Here is a 19,332-nt window from a genome sequence, read left to right on the forward strand (position 1 = left end):
TCCAAAGCAAATGTATCCTTCCAGATTAAAAGGGAATAAAACTTGAAAAGAGCGTCACTGTGGATCAGTTTTCTCTCACTCAAAGTAAACTGTTTAATGAAGTAAAAGATGCAGCTTCCAAAGAATCAGGGAACAGCCACTGTCTCCCTTTTTGGCAGGAGAAGAAAATCGATGTGGATGTTCATGGAGACCAAGTTCCAACATAATGTTCCTGCCTGGAATCGAACTGGGGACTTTTTGTGTACAAAGCAGACGTGATAACCGCTACACTACGGAAATTGATAATATTTCACTAAACAATGGGCAACTGAATGGTGTTCTCTCTCTGCTCGCAGTTGGAATGTGTTGTTTCAAGTGCAGCAAGAGATACAGACAGTGGCTGTTCCCCCTTTGCTTTAAAAACTCTCAGGGTGGTGGGTTTGAGCCCACGTTGGGCGAGTACCGTTTTAAACTTTTATGCTGCTTCCACCGGTGAGCCCCAGCTCTGACACTTCCCCCACCCGCCTCTGTCTCACCGCGCACGATGGGGCCGCGCCCGGGCTGAATCTCTCCAATGAGGTTTCCGCCCCTGTCGCAGCATGAAATGGTCCTTATCAAAGTCACAATTGATACCCTATGTGACTACCACCATGATAAACTATCCCTCCTCATCCTTCTCAAATACAATATCTCACCGTGCTGTTGTGCTGTTAGACGAGTTTCCTCTCTCTGCTCTTATTTGGAATATGTTGCTTTTCCGTCTGACAACACTTAGTATCATCGTATTATGTTAGTCCACAAGAGGAGATCATTCGGCCCATCGTGCCTGTGCCGGGTCAAACGCACATTTTCGTTCAAAATTCGTTCAGGAATAGATTGAGTGCTTTGTTATCAGAAAATTGCCTGAACCCCGACAGTCTACAGCTTTCCACCTCGATATCAACCACACGGCCTATTTTTGTGTCACCCGCAAATTTCTTCATCATGCCCCCTCCGTTTAAGTCCGAATCGTTAATGTGTACCACAAAAAGCAAAGGACCAAGTACCGAGCCCTGCGGCACCCCACTGGAAACAGCCTTCCAGCCGCAAAAACACCCATCGACCATTACCCTTTGCTTCCTGCCACTGAGCTAATTTTGGATCCAACAAGTCACATTCCCTTGGATCCCATGGGCCTTTAATTTTTCGACCAATCTGCCATTTGGGAATTTTTCAAAAGCCTTGCTAAAATCCATGTCGACGACATCAATTGCGCTACCCTCATCGATCCTCCTTGTCACCTCCTCGAAAAATTCAATCAGGTTAGTCAGACACGACCTCCCCTGAACAAATCCATGCTGACTGTCCTTGATGAGTCCGTGCCTTTCGAAGTGACAGTTTATCCGAGCCCTCAGAAATGATTCCAATAATTTGAAATGGAGTCTTTCTCCTGGTTGCTGCAATAACAGACAAGGCGATTAAAGTAACCATGCCCGGCTAGCTCAGTCGGTAGAGCATGAGATTCTTAATCTCAGGGTCGTGGGTTCGAGCCCCACTTTGGGCGAGTGCGATTTTCAAATTTTATGCTCAGTTCACTGACCAACAGTGCAGAAATAATGCAGAATGGAATATGCATTCGGTAGTCAGGATGGCCGAGCGGTCGAAGGCGCTGCGTTCAGGTCGCAGTCTCTTCTGGAGGCGTGGGTTCGAATCCCACTTCTGACATTCCTTACTTTTACTAAGACGTGAAAATATTTTATTGGTGGATTGGGCTGCAGCTGATTTTTCGACCAAGTTGAGTTGCTCCTCCCACAAAAGCAACTGGCTTTGTGATGGAAATGTGACTTGAGAAGTTTCAAACGGTGAAATGTTTGACATATTAATGACCTGGACAAAGAAATAGAACAACAGTGGGAAACATTTAAAACGGTGATCAATAGAGTCCAGGAGAAATATATCCCACTGAAAAGCAAGAACAAACTAGCCAGAAATGACACACCAGGGATGAATAAAGAAATAAGGGTAAAATTGAAACTGAAGAAAAAGGCACACACTGGACAATAAAGGAGAGAGGGGAATGTGAAAAGACTGGGAAAGAAGTCTAAAGAACTATTGGAAAGGCAAAAAGGAATATAAAAAAAAGCAAAGTATTCGAGACACAACAACAGCCAAAGAAAATTTAGGACAGGAATAGGGTCACTTAGCGATACACACGACAAACTCACAGGCAATGACAGCGAAATGGCAGAAATATTCAATAATCACTTTGCTTCAGTATTTACCAGGGAGACTGGTATTGTGGGCATGGCAGTAGAAGAAGAGATCAAAAAATATGTAAAGACATTTAAGATGGAAAGCGGGGAGATAATTGATAAACTAATCAAACTCAGAGAGGAAATTTCCTGTTCGGAGGCTAACCAGAGTTTCAAACCGCTCAGCCACGCTAATTTCCGTATTACTGTTCAGGAGCTCATTTCACAGGGACACGATTACTGCGCTCCATTTAGGGAGGCTCAGTGAAAGGCGGAAATTGATCTATTAATCGAATCATAGAATAAGACAGCGCTATTCGGATACCATTCGGCCCATCGTGCCTGTGCCTGCTCTCTGAACGAGCTGTCCAGTTAGTACCACTCGCCTGCTGTTTCTCCATTGCCCTGAAAATGTTTCCGTCCAAGCGTTTATCCAATTCCCTTTTGAAAACTGTGAGTTAAGAAAAACAATATTGAAAGGGGTGCTGGGGCCTCTGCAGCGTCGATGTAGAGTGTGTGATGATTGAAGTTATCAAGATGGTTGCTTTACACATGGTATGTTGTGCAATCATCCTGAAATATCTTCAATATCCAATACAAATTGAATTGCAAACCTGAAGGACAAACACTGGAAAACAAGTCACGAGTGAACGCAAATCATCTGGGACCCGTTTTCAGTCTCACGGCACTTTAAATAAAGTGAAATAACTTTGCATTGAAAATATTTGGAACTTGCATCTGTGCCTTCACCTGTTCCATTTGTAAAAGTTGCTGGTGTCTGATGATGTACACGCCTCTGCTCCCTCTATTGAACAAGAAAGGAGGTGTTTGACGATGACGGGACCTGTTGCTTATGAGCTCATCCTTTACATTGAGTGGGTTCGCGTTTTTTAAACGGCGTCAGCTTTAGCCCAGCGGTGAACTTCACAACAAACAAGTTCGACACCGTCTCACCGCGGGCATTGACTGACATGTTTATTGTTATTTCTTTCAGACCAAAATGAATAGTGACCGTGATTTTAAATTTGCACTAAGTGATTTTTAGATAGTCGCCTTTAAATGTTTCAAAGGCGACTCCTAATTTATGATAGTCCGGCCATTTCACCAGCCGTGTTGAAAACAAAACATGTCTCTGCTTTTCGCGTCTTTTTTCGAAAGGCAAAAAATATATTTCCCCTGGCCTCTGAAGGATGGAGAAGTACATTTCAGAAAGCTGAAGCAAGTTCACCGAGCTTAAATCGTCTGACCACGTTAAAAGCAATGTTTTCAGATATATATGCAAGTCGTTGCTGTCTGTTTCTGTGGTTCTCTTTCTTCTGTGTGTGTCCATCTGCAGGTCGATTTTGAATCAATACCAGTGTTGGTGTCAGTTTGTTGCATGAAATAAATGAGGGTATCAGGCTCTCCCCTCCCTGCCACTGGGTCGGTACTGAATCAGGTTTTGGGCCAAACACCTGTTTCTTTTCTGTGAAAAAGCAATTAAAACCTTCATTCGGGAATTATCCAGTCTCATGTGAGCGGTGAAAGAAACAGTGACCCCGATGTGATGTGAACACGCAGACTTTTGATCTGGAGTCAGACCTTTGCGCCACGCACTCTGAAGACAGGATCCAGGATGTTATTGTATGCATGAATGTTTCTCAAACACAGTTTCATTTATCCCACCTTGGTTGAATAGATAGAACTCATCAAATTTCCGCCAGGTCCCACCGGGTGTGGGACAGTATTGGAAGCAGCCTTCACCCCCAATATCACGGGTCTTTCATCGCCTGCTCTCAGCGGGCTGCAAGTTATGGACTTTGTTCACATTTCATCAGCAGTGTGAATCGTTAAATATTTACTCATTTTTAATGGGAACAAGGTTTTCGCCCGGTTTCGAACTGGGGACCTTTCGCGTGTTAGGCGAACGTGATAACCACGACACGACGGAAACCTGAAGCATGCAGTCCCGTGTTCGGGACATAACGCCTCAGCCAAGCTGATTTCACAGGGATACATTTACTGCGCTGTATTTCGGAAGGCTGCAGAGAAGGATCGGTGGTGATGGTCAGGCAGGGAATCCCAGAGCATCGCGCCCACACAAACATTTCACTGTTTTTCATGTGCCTGATATCCGACCGCAGTTTGAACTATAGCGAATCAGGCATGCTCAGATGACATTGTTCACAGAGTGTTTTCTTGTAGCCAAATCACACATTCGAAAACTTGAAATGAGATTACGAGATCGGAGCCATTCAAAGTGCTCCCAGTTACTGCAGATCAGGAATTAAAACCTGGCACCGGCTTCAGGGCGATCAGAATGAGGCAATGAATCCGAAAGTGGGAAGAAAAAGGTGCAACTTTCGTTCCTGGCTGGGCTCAAACCACCAAAGCTTTTGATTAACAACCGAATGCGCTAACCGATTGCGCCACAGAGACCACCCAATGCACGTGTTTGCAAGATACACTAAAGCAGCGTGTCACCTAGCCAAAGTTACAAGTTGCAGCCACAGAAATGCAATTGACAACTATCAGTGTTACTTTTCCAGAAACAAAGGATGGGACATTGTTTGTGGAAACATGGAAACGGTCTGGTCTCGCTCACAGCGTCGATATCACCGACAACCAGCTCTCCTGCAACCGGCGCGCCCACCGGTCCTTTGTCTGTCACTCAGTAGCACTGTGGGAGAACCTTCGCCACACGGACTGCAGCGGTTCAAGGAGGCGGCTCACCACCACCTTCTCAAGGGCAATTAAGGATGGGTAATAAATGCCGGCCTCGCCAGCGACGCGGCGCCCACATCCCATGAACAAATAAAGATGAAGTGTTGTGAGCGTTCTTGCGCTGATGTCAGGTTTTGATCCCTGATCTGCAGCAACTGGGAACGCTTCAAATGGCTCCGACCTCTTAATTTCAATTACAGCATCAGAGTACCTGTTCCAGGGGAACATGCCGACTCAGCTGCGTCTTGGCCGCCTGTCTGGTCAGTCCTTTATTTGTCTCCAATTCTGTTTCCCAAAGCGTATCGACAGATTCACAAAGCTGTTTGTCATTTCGGTTCCTTTCGATTTGTCCAGCTCCCGACTGGCAATAATTTGCAAACCTGGTTGCAACCCTCCGCCTTCCATCGTGTCCGGGGATGGGTTATGTGGAGAGACTGGACAAGCTGGGATTGTTCTCCTTCGAGCAAAAAGAGGTGAAGGGGAGATTTAATAGAGGTGTTCAAATTATGAGGGGATTTTGATAGAATGGATGGGGAGTAGTTGTTTCCATTGGCAGGAGGGTCGATAACCAGAGGACACAACCTGCATTTATATAGCGCCTTTAACGTAGTAAAACATCACAAGGTGCTTCACAGGAGCGTTATTAAACAAAACTTGACACTAAGCCACATAAGGAGATATTGGGACAGGTTACCAAAAGCTGAGTCGGAGAGTTAGGTTTTAAGGTATGTGTTAAAGGAGAGAGAGGCGGAGAGGTTTAGGGAGGGAATTCCAGAGCTTCGGGCCTCGGCAGCTGAAGGCACGGCCGCCAATGGTGGAGCGATTAAAATCGAGGATGCGCAAGAGGCCAGAATTGGAGGAGCACAGATTGTTTTTATTCGTTCATGGGATGTGGACGTCGTTGGCGAGGCCGGCATTTAGTGCCCATCCCTAATTGCCCTTTAGAAGGTGGTGTTGAGCCGCCTTCTTGAACCGATGCAGTCCATGTGCTGTTATGTCGTGAGTTCCAGCGACGATGAAGGAACGGCCGATATATTTCCAAGTCAGGATGGTGTGTGACTTGGAGGGGAACGTGCAGGTGGTGTTGTTCCCATGTGCCTGCTGCCCTTGTCCTTCTAGGTGGTAGAGGTCGCGGGTTTGGGATGTGCTGTCGAAGAAGCCTTGGCGAGCTGCTGCAGCTGCAGTGCATCCTGTGGATGGTACACACTGCAGCCACAGTGCGCCAGTGGTGAAGGGAATGAATGTTTAGGGTGGTGGATGGGATGCCAATCAAGCGGGCTACTTTGTCTTGGATGGTGTCGAGCTTCTTGAGTGTTGTTGGAGCTGCAATCATCCACTCCTGACTTGTGCCTTGTAAATGGTGCAAAGGCTTTGGGGAGTCAGGAGGTGAGTCACTCGCCGCAGAATACCGATCCTCTGACCTGCCCTTGTAGCCACATGATCTGGGAGGGTTGTAGGTTACAGATGTAGGGTGGGGCGAGGGCCATGGTGGGATTTGAAAGCAAGGATGAGAATTTTAAAATCGAGGCGTTCCCGGACAGAAGGTTTGACTGGAACGTTACACCGTCCCCTCTCGTGCTTACTTCCACAAACGTACATTGGGACAGGGCTTGGGCGGATTTTTCTGTGTCTCACCCGGGGCCGCTGAATCTCCTGCAGTCCCCCCGATCACCAACTCATCCTGTTTGTACATTTAAACCGGAAAAAGTGCCTTGCAAAGGGCAAGAGATGAAGGCAAGGCTGGAAGCTCTGACAAAAAAATCTCTTATCCACCACCGAGGTTTGTGCACCTGAATCACTAACTCTTCTTTCAAAGTTTTGTCATTCATTGGACGCCACGCGGCACCGACAGACTTGTCTCTTGCACTCACAGTGAAGCGGAGGGCCGTTTTCACTCCCACGCCTGCAATTGTGATATCAAGAAAAAGGTGGCGGAGAAATTCTCCATTTCAGCGAAAATGGAGCGCTGGGGTCCGCTCATGAGTGCAGCATAAAAGTTGAAACTAGCACCCACGATCCTGAGGTGAATGCCTCTGCCGACTGAGCTAGCCAAGCCTGAGGACACTGCTTCTTCCTTGTCTGTCGGGCCCATCAATGTGTCAGAATCAAGCACCCGGGCGTTTAAGCAACAACCAACTGAACTAAGACGGTTCACTCACTTGTCCCAACACCTGCTGTGCCTGAACTTGTTCACCGCTACCAGCAGTTTATTTTGAAAAGAAGCTTCCCTCCCTGGCACCGCAGAACTAGTGACCAAAGTTCCGTTTATTGTTAAAAAGCATTAATTCCGAAATGATCCAGGCTCCTATGAATGGTAAGATAAATAGTAACTTCGTCGTGATTTGGACACGCAGCTTTCTGATTTGGCGTCAGATGCGCTACCGTTGCGCCACGAGGTTAACTGATGGCATCGATTATATATGTAAATATACTTATTACTTACTTAAATATATATGATTGATGCAGTGTTCCCTTGTGGTTGGGAATAGTTCATTGCACAAAAATAATTCAAGTCTGTGAGACACTTATTGTTCTTTTCAATCACCATTCATACGTTCTGTTACACACTGAAGGAAATGCTAACTTGTTTGCGAACTGACAATTGAAACGTTAATAAATCTTTGCGCTTTGCATTTCATGAACTTTTATCCCTTACCATTTTACATACTGTATTTTAGGAGTCTGCTTAAAAATGTTTCGTGCTTATTATACCAGGAATCCGGTGCAGCCGCTGTTAAATTTAAAAAGGTTTGTATCCCCTTTCACACTTGAAGAAACTCGACCCTGGAGGTTTATGGGGAGCAAATCCCAACAAAATGCTTCCCTCCGAGATCAAATCGGGCACTTTCTGCATGTAACTGGTGAACACGATAACCGCTACACTATGAAAACGACAAACTTTTCGGTCTCAGGTCTGAAGGAAGTGTCAATGGAAAACATGACCTGCTGACTCTCTTTACACTGACACTTTTCACGAACATTTCATCGATCGAAACTATACAAGTCACAGGGAAAAAAATGTCAAAGTCATTAAACTCCCGAATTAGCCCCAAAATCTATCAATCTCAGTTTTGAAATTTCAATTGACCCCCAGCCTCAACAGCTTTTTAGGGGAGAGAGTTCCAGATTTCCACTCCCCTTTGTGTGAAGAAGTGCTTCCTGACATCACCCCTGAACGGCCAAGCTCTAATTTTAACGTTACACACCCTTGTTCTGGAGTCTCCCCACCAGTGGAAATAGTCTCTATCTGCCCTGTCAAATCCTTTAATCATCTTAAACACCTCAATTAGATCACCCCTTAATATTCTATACTCAAGGGAATGCAAGTCTAGTCTTTGCAACCTGTACTCATAATTGCTTATCAAGGATAGCCACCAAAAAGTGTTTTACGATAGCTGACTCTTGAGTGCATTGTTTTGTATCCGTGGGCTGGTTCATCCAGGGGTTGATTCTCGCTTTGTGGTTATTAATCCAAATATATAAGAGGTCCTGGTTCAAATCCCGGAGGAGCCCTTATTTTACTTTTGATCTTGAACTTCCAAAGACTGAAAAGTCTCCAAATCACCCCACATGAGTGAAACAATTCCCATGTTTCATACTATTACCTAACACAACTGCCCAACGTGGTTCTGATGAAAGGTCATTGACCTGAAACATTAACCCTGTTTCTCTCCCCACAGATGCTGCCTGACCTGCTGAGGGTTTCCAGCATTGTCCATGTTATCAGAGTATCACTTCCCTCATCACCTAACTACACTCCTCCACTAGATGTCGCCTTGTGGTGCAAACAGGCTCCTTCCACACAGCCAGGTGTTCTGCTTTAGGCATTAATTATAACTAGAACTTTTGAACTTGTTAGTTAAAACATATGGCCTTGCCCATTGACCAGAAAGCAGAATGGTGTTTATCTCTCACCAGTACAGCCCTTTCCCGCTGCGTCAGCTTGGAATGATACGTAGCAATCATACAGATGTCACACCTCTCCTGCTTCCCTGTGAAGCTGGTAAGACGAATAGCACACAATGCTGTCTGACACACATACACACCAGCTCTGAATGATTTAAAGGCCTTGTTACAATGGTCAGAGAATTGTTTATATCGAAAGAATAATTAAACTTACGAGTATAATGATATCAGCTAAAATCAAAGAATTTCTGGACTTCAGAATCTACCAGTCTCTATATTAATCATATGCATGGATATCAAATGAAGCAAATCTGTCTTATGATTGTAGTTTCATTCTCCCAACAGAGATTTATACTTCCTTACTTAAGAGTCAAAAGCAAAAGGTTAATATTACTTCAATATAAAGACTAACTCTTTCCTCACAATACAGATACCCCAACTAATATAACACCTCAAATTGATAGAGCTTCTCAAATTAAACAGTACCTTACACTAATACAGTACCTCAAACGGATAGAGAATCTGAAACTAATATAATACCTCAAGCTAATACATCGTCTCAAACTAATAAAGTACCTCAAACTAATACACTACCTCCAACAAATACAACACCTTAAACTAATACAGTACCTCAAACCGATACAGAACCTGAAACTAATATAATACCTCAAACTCATACAGCATCTCAATCTAATACAGCATCTCAAACGAATACAACACCTTAATCTAATACAGCACCTCAAACTGATACAGATTCTGAAACTAATATAAAACCACAAACTACTACAACACCTCAAACTAATACAGCACCTCAAACTAATATGCACCTCATACTAATAGAGCACCTCAAGCCAATACAACACCTCAAACTAAAGAACACCTCAAACTGATACAGCACCTCAGGCTAATACAGTACCTCAAACTAATATATTGCCTTAAATTAGTACAGCATCTCAAACTAACGCAGCACCTCAAACTAATACTGTACCTCGAATTAATACAGTACTTCAAACAAATACAGTACCTCAAACTGATACCGTATCTCGAATTAATACAGCACCTCAAACTAATACAGCACCTTAAACGAATACTGTACTTCGAATTAATATAGGAACTCAAACAAATACCGCACGTCAAACTAATAGTGTTCCTCAAACAATACAGCACTTCAAACTAATAGTGTTCCTCAAACAAATACCGCACCTCAAACTAATAGTGTTCCTCAAACTAATACAGTACCCCAAACTAATACTGGACCTAAACAAATACAGCACTTCAAACTATTAATGGTCCTCAAACAAATACAGCACGTCAAACTAATACTGGACCTAAACAAATACAGCACCTCAAACTAATAGTGTTCCTCAAACAAATACAGCACCTCAAAGTAATAGTGTTCCTTAAACAATTACAGCACCTCAAACGAATAGTGTTCCTCAAACAATTACAGCACCTCAAACCAAGAGTGTTCCTCAAACAATTACAGCACCTCAAACCAAGAGTGTTCCTCAAAAGAATCCAGCACCTCAAACTAACACAGTACTGCACACAAAGGGTGGTAGAAGTTTGGAACTCTCTTCTGCAAACGGAAAATTGATACTAGCTCAATTGCTAAATTTAAATCTGAGATAGATAGCTTTTTGGCCACCAAAGGTATGAAGGGATATGGGCTAAAGGCAGGTATATGGAGTTAGATCACAGATCAGCCATGATCTTATCAAATGGTGGAGCAGGCACGAGGGGTTGATTGGCCTACTCCTCTTCCTATGTTCCGATGTACCCCAAAACTAATCATTAACTCAAATGTCAAAGTCCGAACAGGTCAAGCAGGTTGACTTTGATAGGCGGCGGATCTGTTTAGAGGATATTAAGGTGAAAGAGAAAGTCCCGTTCAGGAACTGCAGTTGGATTCAATTAATTTCGAGTCTTTTCTCAACATTCGAACAGAGAAACACGTGATATGTAGTATCACTGCAGGGCCTTCCATGGTCGGCCTAACTCAGTACAACATCTCCAGTCCATTTAGTCTGAAGCTCATCACTCGATGCCTTTCAAGTAACCTTTGCTGATTTGATGCCGTTCAGTTTGGGTGTCAATAGAGTTGTTTCTTTACCAGCATAGCTTTATTGGGGCGAGGGATATTTGAGTTTGTACCGGGCAATTTGTAGTTGTCCATTGCTAATTGATCTTCAATTGAATCAATACATTTCAATTAAACTATCACAAAAAGACAGACTATTCCTGCACCCACTCCCCGCCCCCAATGTTCCAACTTACTCCACTTCTCCATCGCTCCTTCTGCCAATCTCTAACTCTGTCTCTAATTATAAATCTGTCTATCGTGCTCTCTTTCTACTAATTTTATATTTCTTTATCTCTTTCACTATATCCATTGTTATTTTCACCTTATTAAAAATCAATATAAATCTACTTCGACTGATTTGTATGTATTGTTGCCTCTCCACTGCTTTAAATGTATCTATCTATCTATCTATCTCGCCATCTATCTATCCATCTATCTCTCTATCCATATTTCTCTCTATCCATCTATCTACCTATATATCTTTCTATCCATCTATCTCTCCATCCATCTATTTAACTATCTATCTACCTGTCTCTCTATCTATTTATCTCTCTATCCATCTATCACACACACCGCTCTTCACACTCCCACTGGGGATGGAAGGGCCGCTGTCACTTCACACTGAGGAGCCGCTCTTCACACTCTCACTGGGGAAGGAAGGGCCGCTGTCACTTCACACTGAGGAGCCGCTCTTCACACTCCCACTGGGGAAGGAAGGGCCGCTGTCACTTCACACTGAGGAGCCGCTCTTCACACTCTCACTGGGGAAGGAAGGGCCGCTGTCACTTCACACTGAGGAGCCGCTCTTCACACTCCCACTGGGGAAGGAAGGGCCCCTGACGGTCCACATGTTCAACACACATGTGCCCGTCATGGATGTGCTGACATTCCTCAGGAGAAACGTGGATGGCGCGGACTGGAGCATCAACATCGAGGTAATGTTCGTGATCTGGACGAACGAGAGGAGCATCACGGCGACGCTGAGTGTGAATGGCCCGCGAAACATCACTCACCTCCCCTCAAGCTTCGTGATTGGGACGAGTCGTGGGTGTGCGGTGTACCAGGGGCAGCCCAGAGTGTGTCGCTCCTGCGGCAAACCCGGGCACGAGGCGGCCTCCTGCAAGGTGGTGATCTGTAGAAACTGCAGCAAGATGGACAACAGGCACTGGACTGACAGGAGGGCAGGCCACGCAGGTGAGGAAAGCCGCAGTCGTGGCTGCACCAATGGAGGTCAGACCCCTTCCCCCACTTCGGCGACTCCTGTGAAAAAGCCAAAGACCAAGAGGAGGAAAAGGAAAAGGCAGGGAGCGTCCAGAAAACCAACCAAGCCCCGACAGTCGACCCCGAGACTCTCCCTGAGCCGACGGAAGGTGAACCAGGGGCGGAAGAAGGATGGTCCACACAGAAAAAGAAAAAGAGGAAGTCCTGTCGGATCAGGGGAATTGACATCAAAGGTTGGACCGGCAGCAAAAGGCGCTTCGAGCCCTCAATGGACAACAGCTGCTGCTCCTCGACTGATGAACAGGAAAAAAGGGGGAAGACCCCGCCTTCATCAAAGGAAGTGGCAAAACGCAACAGTGAGAAGAGACACAGACAGCACGCTCCCGGTTCCAGGGATTCGGGAGCAGGTATATCCCGCTCTGGGGCACCGGGAGAAGCGACACATACAGCACGCTCCAGCTCCAGGGACTCGGGAGCAGGTATATCCCGTTCTGGGGCACCGGGAGAAGTGTCACAGACAGCACGCTCCAGCCCCAGGGGCTCGGGAGCAGGAACATCCCGCTCTGGGGCACCGGGAGAAGTGAGACAGACAGCACGCTCCCACTCCAGGGATTCGGGAGCTGTAACATCCCGCTCTGGAGCACCAGGAGAAGTGTCACCGACAGCACGCTCCCACTCCAGGGACTTGGGAGCAGGAACATCCCACGGTGGGGCACCGGGAGAAGTGACACAGACAGCACGCTCCAGCTCCAGGGACTCGGGAGCAGGAGCATCCCGCTCTGGACCACCGGGAGAAGTGAGACAGACAGCACGCTCCAGCTCCCGGGACTCGGGAGCAGTAACACCCCGCTCTGGGACACCGGGAGCAGGGACGCATCCAACGCACCCCAAATCCGGAACACTAGGAGCAGCACGACAGTCACGGAGAACGCACAAACAGCAAAGGCCGAGGAGCTGGACTTGGCCGCAGAAGTGACGGACATACCACCACAAGAAATCCCGCCGTTGACCGCCGAACGCAGACTCTCTCCCAAAGGAGGACAGGCCTATGTCGTCAGCCCAAGGACTGTCCAGAAGTTCCTGCACATGACACCAATGCAAAATCTGGCCCGAGGGTTGAAAATGGACGGTAACGTTGAACCTGGACTGATGCAATTGGAAGACGTTAATGGTTGTCCTTTGTATTTTTAAAATGGCTTTCAAAATTGCATCCTTAAACGTGTGTAGTATTAAAGCTACTACACGGTGTGCTGAAACTCTGAACGACCTGTCGAGGGTGAAGAAGGACATGCTGTTCTTGCAGGAGTGTGGGATCCCGCACCTTAGCAACTACCGACAGTGGTCACGCATTTGGACCCACGGGCAGTCGAACTGGTCGGGAATCAACGATAGTCAATCCTCGGGCCTGGGGATTCTGCTGCAAGGACTTCAATTCACCATCACCGAGGTTAAGGAGGTGGTGGAGGGCCGCCTGCGCATAGCAGACATTCTGTAGAAGAACATCCCGCTCTGACTGTGGCCAACATAAAAGGGAATCCCAAAGTCTTCTACAGGCATGTAAGCAGTAAACGTGTAATAAGAGGAGGGGTGGGCCTGATTAGGGACCATAAAGGAGATCTACTCTTGGAGGCAGAGGGGATGGCCGAGGTACTAAATGAATACATTACATCTGTCTTTACCAAGGAAGAAAATGCTGCCAGAATCTCAATATAGGAAGATATAGTTGAGGTACTGGATGGGCTAAAAATTGGTAAAGAAGAGGTAATTGAAAGGCTAGCTGTGCTTAAAGTAGATAAGTAACCCGGTCCAGATGGGATGCATCCCAGGTTGCTGAGGGAAGTAAGAAACGATAATCCGGGACAGAATTAACAGTCACTTGGACGAGGGTGAATTGATTAGGGAAAGTCAGCACGGATTTGTTAAAGGCAAATCGTGTTTAACTAACCTGACAGAGTTTTTTGATGAGGTCACAGAGAGGGTACATGAGGACAGTACAGCTGATGTGGTGTCTCTGGACTTTCAAAAGGCGTTTGATAAAGTACCGCATGGTAGGCTTGTCATCAATATGGCAGCCCATGGAATAAAGAGGGCAGTAGCGACATGGATACAGAATTGGCTAAGGGACACGAAGCAGAAAGTAGTGGTGAATGGTTGTTTTTCGGACTGGAGGGGGTGTACAGTGGTGTTCCACAGGGGTTGGGGCTGGGACCACTGCTTTTCTTGATAGTTATTAATGACTTGGACTTGGGTGTACAGGGCATAATTTCAAAATTTGCAGATGGCACGAAACTTGGAAGGGTAGTGAACAGTGAGGAGGATTGTGATAGACTTCAAGAGGATATGAACAGGCTGGTGAAATGGGCGGACACGTAGCAGATGAAATTTAACGCAGAAAATTGCAAAGTGGTACATTTCAGTTGGAAAAACGAGGAGAGGCAATATAAACTAGAGGACACAATTCTAAAAGGCGTACAGGAACAGAGAGATCTGGGGATATGTGGACATACATCGTTGAAGGTGGCAGAACAGTTTGAGAAAGCGGTTAAAAAGCATACCGGATCCTGGGCTTTATCAATAGAGGCATAGAGTACAAAAGTAAGGAAGTCATGATGAACCTTTATTAAACACTGGTTCGGCCACAACTGGAGCATTGTATCAATTTCTGAGCACCGCACTTCAGGAAAGATGTGAAGGCCTTAGAGAGGGTGCAGAAGAGATTTACTGGAATGATTCCAGGGATGACGGACTTTAGTTACGTCGATAGACTGGAGAAGCTGGTGTTTTTCTCCTTGGAACAGACAGGTTTCAAGGAGATTTGATGGAGGTATTCAAAATAATGAAGTGTCCAGACAGAGTAGATAGCGAGAAACTGTTCCCTTTGGCAGAAGGGTCAAGAACCAAAGGGTGTAGATTTAAGGTGACTGGCAAAAGAAAAGGAAAAACTTTTCGACACAGCCAGTGGTTATGATCTGGAATGCACTGCCCGAGGGAATGGTGGAGGCAGATTCAATCATGGCCTTCAAAAGGGAACTGGATCAGCACTTGAAAGTTAAAAAAAGCAGCGCTACGGGGATAGGGCGGGGGAGTGGGACTAGTGGATTGCTGTTGCATTGAGCGGCACTGATTCGATAGGCTGAATGGCCTCCTTTCGTGCTGTAAACTTTCTATGATTCTATGATTCTAACGTGTACGATCCTCAACACCGAGATTCTGGAGGACTTCCAGCATCTCCCGATGCTGCTGGCGACGTCCAGGCCGATCGTTCTCGCCGGAGGCTTCAACTGCATCATCAATGCGGCTGGACGATCCAGCGGGGGCGGCGGAATACTGGACACCACTTCCAAACTCCTGATGGAAGCAGTGAAAGAAGCAAAGCTTCATGTCGTCTTCAGCAACTCGGCAGACCGAGCGCCGCAGAGGTACACCTGGTCCAGGCCAGACGGGACTGTCCGTTCCAGGATAGACTTCCTATTTGTGTCCCCAACACTCAAGATCAGGTCCACCCACGTCCAGCCGGTGTTTCTTCTTGACCACTGCCTCCTACTGGCCGACTGTCAATCGCTGGAGGACAAGAGGGCGGGTAGCGGGATCTGGAAGCTGAACGTGGGACTGTTGACCCCGGAGAACATCAAGGAACTAAAGAGGGATTACACAGGTTGGAGGACCGTACAACCCCCCCTTCGCCTCCACGGTGCACTGGTGGGAAGCGATCAAGTCCAACATCAAGCGGTTCTTCATCCTCAAAGGCGTTCAGAAGACGAGAGAGAGGCAGAGGGAATTGGCACAGCTCCAGAAAAGCATTCAGGATATGCCGCAGCTGCAGTCGATGGGGGTCGATATCTGGGAGGAACTCCAGGAAGTGAAGGGTCAGTAAGCCTCGCTCTTCTTCTCCGAGGCCTCAAGGAAATCTTCCAGCCCAGAGTCCGCTCCGTGGAGCAGGGTGAGAAATGCTCGGGCTACTTCTTCCAGAAGCTGCACAGAAAGACCTCTGAGATCAGCAGCCTGAAGGAGGAAGACGGCACAGTGACGTCTTCACAGGCCGACATACTGAGGATCAGCAAATCCTTTTATGCCGGGCTGTACAACACGAAGTCCAGAGACAGCACGGCCTCCCAGTCCTTCCTGTCCTCTATCATGGAGGTCTTAGAGGACAGCGAACGGGGGAGCATGAATCGGCCACTGACCTTGGACGAGCTGACAAAGGCCGTCCAGTCCTTCGAGAAGAGTAGAACTCCGGGGAGTGATGATTTACCAGTTGAGTTGTACTTGGCTCTGTGGGACTGGATAGGCCCAAACATACTGGATGTGTACGGAGGTTTGTTTCTGGCAGGCAGCATGTCAGAGTCCATGAGGAAAGGCATAATCACCCTCATCTACAAGGAGAAGGGGGAGAGGGAAGAAATCAGAAATTGGGCACTCATTTCCATGTAAGTGTTGACAACAAGATTCTGTCTAAGGTCATCGCCAATTGGCTCAAGTGTGCTCTGGAGCGAGTGATCCACCCGGATCAGGCCTGTATTGTACCCGGCAGGAAGATCTCCAATAGATTGCGCCACTCAGGGATACGATCGCCTATGTGCAGGTCAGCGGGGTGAACACTTGCCTCATCAGCCTGGACCAGGACGAGGCCTTTTACAGTATATCCCACACGTTCATGATGGACGTGCTCTTCAAAATGTGATTTGGGGAGGGAATCCGCGATTGGATCTTACTGCTCTACATAGACATCTGTAGCACAGTCCTAATCAACGGGCAGGAGTCGGAAAGCTCACGGATCAGATCTGGAGTCAGGCAGGCCTGTCATCTCTCCGCGGCCTTGGTCGTATGTTGCATCGAGCAGATTGCTGCGTTCATCAGATAGGATGCAGATATCAGGGGGTGACTATCCTAGGCAGCGGATGCTCTCAGGTTTAGGCCTCCCAATACATGGACGACGTCACCGACTTTTGCTCCGATCAGCAGCAGGTTCACTGTCCTCAGCACCACCGTGAGCTTCCCTCGAGGCTGCGGCGGGGAGGAGGTCGTCGTCCATCTCCTGGTGGGATGCCCTTTGGTGCAGAAGGTCTGGAGACAGATGCGTTTGTATCTGTCACGGTTCATCCCCAATACCTCAGTAACACAAGATGCTGTGCTCTCCGGGCAGTTCCCCGGGACGCACACCAAGACAGATATCAACTGCTGCTGGAAGACCATCAACTCGGTGAAGGAGGCCCCTTGGTCCGCCTGAAACCTGCTGGTCTTCCAGCTGATGGAGCTGTGCATGACCGAATGTTGTCCACTGACATACTGCAAGGTCCAGGAGTATGTGCTGAGGGATGTAATGAAGCGAGGTGCAGCCTATGCAAAGGGACTATGGGGAAAGACCACCGTGTCAGGCCATTTCACCATGTATTGTACAGAAAGTGCTCGAAGAATAAAATTTTGGGGCACAGATACACAAATCACTAAAAGTAGCGACACAAGTTATGAAAGGCAAATCAAGCATTGGGGTTCAAATCTGGAGGCGTAGAATTGATAAGCAAAGCAGTTATGTTAAACTTGTGTGAAGCCTAGTTTAGGCCACACTTGTAGTACTGTGCACAGTTCTGGTCTCCATATTAGAGAAAGATATAAAAGCATTGGAGAGAGGGCAAAAAAGATTCACAAGGATGATACTGGAAGTGAGAAGACATACTTATCAGGAAAGGCTGAACAGGCTGGATCTCTTCTCTGCAGAAAGGAGAATGCTGAGGGGTGACCTGATAGAGGCCTTTAAGATAATGATCGAGTTTGGTAGGGTAGATGGAGAGAAAATGTTTCCACTTTTGAGCGAGTCCAAAATTAAAGGTCATAAATATAAGATAGTCACTTATAAATCCAATAGGGAATTCAGGAGAAACTTCTTTACTAAAGAGTGGTAAGGATATGGAACGCGCTACCACAAGCAGTAGTTGCGGGAAAATAACGTAGATGTATTTAAGGGGGAGCTAGATAAGCACAAGATGGAGAAAGGAATAGGGTATCCTGATAGGGTTAGATGAAGTGGGGAGGGAGGGGGCTCGTGTGGAGCATGAAAGCTGGCATAAACCAATTTCGATGTAAGTCAATGTACTATTTTGACGGTGGTGGAAGAGCAGACGGACCTGGTGGCGCATATTCACAAAACTTTGAAGGTAGCAGGGCAAGTTGATAAGGCGGTTAAGCAAGTGTACTTCATATATGGGTTTCTAAACAGGGGCATTGAATACACAAATAGGGAAGTGAAGTTGAACGTTTACAAAAGACTGGTTAGACTTCAGCCAGACTATTGTGTGCAACACTGGGCATCACACTTTAAGAAGGATGTCAAGGCCTTGGAGAGGGTTCAGTGGAGACTTACCAGGGTGATACCAGGGATGAAGGACTTCAGTTATGTGGAGGGAATGGAGAAGCTGGGATTGTTCGCCTTAGATCAGAGAAGGTTAAGGTTAAGATTAACCTCATAGAGGCGTTCACAGTAATGACGGGTTTTTATAGAGCAAATAGGGGAAATTGTTTACTCTGGCATGCCTGAAAGGATGGTGTCCCTTTTAGAGGCTTCCTTCGTGTCAGAGACTCCAAATTCATATCTTAACTGGGAAACTGCAGGAATAGAGTGAAACGGGTCTGCTTGTGTCCCTCGATTCAATGTATAATATGGAGAAATCTGTAAAATGTATAAATGAATCACCAGGAATGAACATGGTCAATACAATTATATGAAAACTGCAAATGAAGCCGCTCATTGTTGGACCAGTCCTTTCTGAGCGCAGCTTTTCACTTTATTCCTGAGAGAGGTCTCATTAAGACAAGTTCTGAACTTTGAGAAGTTTGTGATATATCCACGTCATCATTAACATCGGAGGCAAAGCTGCTGAAGAAATGTGTTTGTTCAGATGACTGTAACTAATAGCAATGATCAGGGGTATAACCGTGTCAGTGGAGATTTACCCCCTGTATAAATCAGGGATCGCTGTAATGAATCCACACAGACTGCCTGCCGGAGCTGCTTTTTCCAGGCCAACAGAAGTCATTGCTTCTCACAGAAATGGGATATTCAGTAATGTATCAGATAGAATGTATTTATTATCCTGTTCTTGCAACCGTTGGGGTTCCAGGTAAGCCATTATCTCAGCTGTTCATGGTGTAAATCCATATTAACTCTGCTACTGTACTTGGCACTATTTTTCTCCCATCGTGTATTACGCAGTG

At 46.4% G+C, this 19,332-nt stretch overlaps 2 non-coding genes and 1 pseudogene across 2 annotated transcripts; 2 read left to right on the forward strand and 1 right to left on the reverse strand.

The window, feature by feature from the left end:
* LOC137314528 (zinc finger protein 585A-like) overlaps positions 1-19,332 on the reverse strand; it is a 915,457-nt pseudogene that overhangs the window by 885,955 nt on the left and 10,170 nt on the right.
* On the forward strand, positions 1,450-1,522 carry trnak-cuu (transfer RNA lysine (anticodon CUU)). Its single transcript has one exon. It is a non-coding gene; the product is annotated as a tRNA-Lys (tRNA).
* trnal-cag (transfer RNA leucine (anticodon CAG)) lies at positions 1,601-1,683 on the forward strand. Its single transcript has one exon. It is a non-coding gene; the product is annotated as a tRNA-Leu (tRNA).

This window comes from Heptranchias perlo, unplaced genomic scaffold (genome assembly GCF_035084215.1).
Source record: "Heptranchias perlo isolate sHepPer1 unplaced genomic scaffold, sHepPer1.hap1 HAP1_SCAFFOLD_52, whole genome shotgun sequence".
NCBI lineage: Eukaryota > Metazoa > Chordata > Chondrichthyes > Hexanchiformes > Hexanchidae > Heptranchias > Heptranchias perlo.